Genomic DNA, 4,457 nt, shown 5'->3' on the forward strand with positions numbered 1-4,457 from the left:
CGGAGGTTTTCGCCATTTGATATTACGTGGAAATGGCAGGTCTCTTGTGGACCCGTGTCCTGAAGTTGCCTCTCCCACCTCAGAGGCACAGCACTGACTCCTGGCTGCAGCACCAAGACCCTTTTATCCACACAGCTCAGAATAAAAGGGAGAAAAAGTAGAAAGGAAGTTAGAAAGAAAAAAGAGGAAAGAAGGAAGAGAGGAAGGTAGGAAGGAAGAAAGAAAGGGGATAAAATAAAGTAAAGTTCACAGGCGAATTCTATCAAACATTTAAAGAAGAGCTAACACCTATCCTTCTCAAACTCTTCCAAAATACAGCAGAGGGAGGAGCACTCCCAAACTCATTCTACGAGGCCAACATCACCTTGATACCAAAACCAGACAAGGATGTCACAAAGAAAGAAAACTACAGGCCAATATCACTGATGAACATAGATTCAAAAATCCTCAACAAAATACTAGCAAACAGAATCCAACAGCACATTAAAAGGATCATACACCATGATCAAGTGGGGTTTATTCCACGAATGCAAGGATTCTTCAATATATGCAAATCGATCAAGGTGATACACCATATTAACAAACTGAAGGAGAAAAACCATATGATCATCTCAATAGATGCAGAGAAAGCTTTCGACAAAATTCAACACCCATGTATGATATAAACCCTGCAGAAAGTAGGCATAGAGGGAACTTTCCTCAACATAATAAAGGCCATATATGACAAACCCACAGCCAGCATCGTCCTCAATGGTGAAAAACTGAAACCATTTCCACTAAGATCAGGAACAAGACAAGGCTGCCCACTCTCACCACTCTTATTCAACTTAGTTTTGGAAGTTTTAGCCACAGCAATCAGAGAAGAAAAGGAAATAAAAGGAATCCAAACTGGAAAAGAAGAAGTAAAGCTGTCACTGTTTGCAGATGACATGATACTATACATAGAGAATCCTAAAGATGCTACCAGAAAACTACTAGAGCTAATCAATGAATTTGGTAAAGTAGCAGGATACAAAATAAATGCAGAGAAATCTCTGGCATTCCTGTACACTAATGATGAAAAATCTGAAAGTGAAATCAAGAAAACACTCCCATTTACCATTGCAACAAAAAGAATAAAATACCTAGGAATAAAACTACCTAAGGAGACAAAAGACCTGTATGCAGAAAATTATAAGACACTGATGAAAGAAATTAAAGATGATACAAACAAATGGAGAGATATACCATGCTCCTGGATTGGAAGAAACAATATTGTGAAAATGACTCTACTACCCAAAGCAATCTACAGATTCAATGCAATCCCTATCAAACTACCACTGGCATTCTTCACAGAACTAGAACAAAAAATTTCAAAATTTGTTTTGAAAAACAAAAGACCCCGAATAGCCAAAGCAATCTTGAGAACGAAACACGGAGCTGGAGGAATCAGGCTCCCTGACTTCAGACTATACTACAAAGCTACAATAATCAAGACAGTGTGATACTGGCACAAAAACAGAAAGATAGATCAATGGAACAGGATAGAAAGCCCAGAGATAAACCCACGCACATATGGTCAACTTATCTTTGGTAAAGGAGGCAGGAATGTACAGTGGAGAAAGGACAGCCTCTTCAATAAGTGGTGCTGGGAAAACTGGACAGGGACATGTAAAAGTATGAGATTAGATCATTCCCTAACACCATACACAAAAATAAGCTCAAAATGGATTAAAGACCTAAATGTAAGCCCAGAAACTCTCAAACTCTTAGAGGAAAACATAGGCAGAACACTCTGACATAAATCACAGCAAGATCCTTTTGGACCCACCTCCTAGAGAAATGGAAATAAAAACAAAGATAAACAAATGGGACCTAATGAAACTTCAAAGCTTTTGCACAGCAAAGGAAACCATAAACAAGACCAAAAGAGAACCCTCAGAATGGGAGAAAATATTTGCAAATGAAGCAACTGACAAAGGATTAATCTCCAAAATGTATAAGCAGCTCATGCAGCTCAATAGCAAAAAAGCAAACAACCCAATCCAAAAATGGGCAGAAGACTTAAATAGGCATTTCTCCAAAGAAGATATACAGACTGCCAACAAACTCATGAAAGAATGCTCAACATCATTAATCATTAGAGAAATGCAAATCAAAACTACAGTGAGGTATCATCTCACACCAGTCAGAATGGCCATCATCAAGAAATCTAGAAACAATAAATGCTGCAGAGGGTGTGGAGCAAAGGGAACACTCTTGCACTGCTGGTGGGAATGTGAATTGGCACAGCCACTATGGAGAACAGTATGGAGGTTCCTTAAAACACTAAAAATAGAACTACCATATGACCCAGCAATCCCACTACTAGGCATATACCCTGAGAAAACCATAATTCAAAAAGAGACATGCACCAAAATGTTCATAGTAGCTCTATTCACAATAGCCCGGAGATGGAAACAGCCTAAGTGTCCATCATCGGATGAATGGATAAAGAAGATGTGGCACATATATACAATGGAATATTACTCAGCCATTAAAAGAAACAAAATTGGGGCCTCCCTGGTGGCGCAAGTGGTTGAGAGTCCACCTGCCGATGCAGGGGATACGGGTTCGTGCCCCGGTCTGGGAGGATCCCATATTCCGCGGAGCGGCTGGGCCCGTGAGCCATGGCCGCTGAGCCTGCGCGTCCGGAGCCTGCGCGTCCGGAGCCTGCGCGTCCGGAGCCTGTGCTCCGCAACGGGGGAGGCCACAACAGTGAGAGGCCCGCATACCGCAAAAAAAAAAAAAAAAAAAAAAAAGAAACAAAATTGAGTTATTTGTAGTGAAGTGGATGGACCTAGAGTCTGTCATACAGAGTGAAGTAAGTCAGAAAGAGAAAGACAAATACCGTATGCTAACACATATGTATGGAATTTAATAAAAAAAATGTCATGAAGAACGTAGGGGTAAAACAGGAATAAAGACACAGACCTACTTGAGAATGGACTTGACTATATGGGGAGGGGGAAGGGTAAGCTGTGACAAAGCGAAAGAGAGGCATGGACATACACAGTACCAAACGTAAGGTTGATAGATAGTGGGAAGCAGTCGCATAGCACAGGGAGATCAGCTCTGTGCTTTGTGACCGCCTGGAGGGGTGGGATCGGGAGGGTGGGAGGGAGGGAGACGCAAGAGGGAAGGGATGGGGGAACAGATGTATATGTATGACTGATTCACTTTGTTATAAAGCAGAAACTAATAAATAAATATATAAATAAAGCTGCTATGAACAATGATGCACAAAAAAATAAAAAAATAAAATAAAGTAAGATAAAATAAAGTTATTAAAATAAAAAATAATTATTAAGAAAAAAATTAAAAAACGCTCAGATAGAACCCTAGGACTAATTATGCAAGCAAAGCTATACAGACAAAATCTCACACATAAGCATATACATACACACTTAGAAAAAGAGGAAAAGGGGAAAAAATAATAAATCTTGCTCTCAAAGTCCACCTCCTCAATTTTGGATGATTCTTTGTCTATTCATGTATTCCACAGATGCTAGGTACGTCAAGTTGATTGTGGAGCTTTAATCCGCTGCTCCTGAGGCTGCTGGTAGAGATTTCACTTTCTCTTATTTGTTCGCACAGCTCCCGGGGCTCAGCTTTGGATTTGGCCCTGCCTCTGCGTGTAGGTCTCCGGAGGGCGTCTGTTCTTCGCTCAGACAGGACAGGGTTAAAGGAGCCGCTGATTCGGGGACTCTGGCTCACTCAGGCCAGGGGGAGGGAGGGGCACGATGCGGAGCGAGACTGCGGCGGCAGAGGGCAGCATGATGTTGCACCAGGCTGAGGTGCGTCGTGCGTTCTCCTGGGGAAGTTGTCCCTGCATCCCGGGACCCCGGCAGTGGCAGGCTGCACAGGCTCCCCGGAAGGGAGGTGTGGATAGTGACCTGTGCTCACACACAGGCTTCTTGGTGGCGGCCGCAGCAGCCTTAGCATCTTATATGCCTGTCTCTGGGGTCCGCGCTCTTAGCCGCCGCTCGCGGCCATCTCTGGAGCTCCTTTAAGCAGCGCTCTGAATCCTCTCTCCTCGCGCACCAGGAAACAAAGAGGGAAGAAAAAGTCTCTTGCCTCTTCGGCAGGTCCAGACTTTTCCCCGGACTCCCTCCCAGCTAGCCGTGGTGCACTAGCCCCTTCAGGCTGTGTTCACGCCGCCAACCCCAGCACTCTCCCTGGGATCTGACCGAAGCCCGAGCCTCAGCTCTCAGCCCCCGTCCGCCCCGGTGGGTGAGCAGACAAGCCTCTCGGGCTGATGAGTGCCGGTCGGCACTGATCCTCTGTGCGGGAATCTCTCTGCTTTGCCCTCCGCACCCCTGTTGCTGCGCTCTCCTCCGTGGCTCCAAAGCTGCCCCCCTCCGCCACCTGCAGTCTCCGCCAGTGAAAGGGCTTCCTAGTGTGTGGAAACCTTTCCTCCTTCACAGCTCCCTCCCGCT

The sequence above is a fragment of the Mesoplodon densirostris genome, chromosome X (genome assembly GCF_025265405.1).
Source record: "Mesoplodon densirostris isolate mMesDen1 chromosome X, mMesDen1 primary haplotype, whole genome shotgun sequence".
NCBI classification, from domain to species: domain Eukaryota; kingdom Metazoa; phylum Chordata; class Mammalia; order Artiodactyla; family Ziphiidae; genus Mesoplodon; species Mesoplodon densirostris.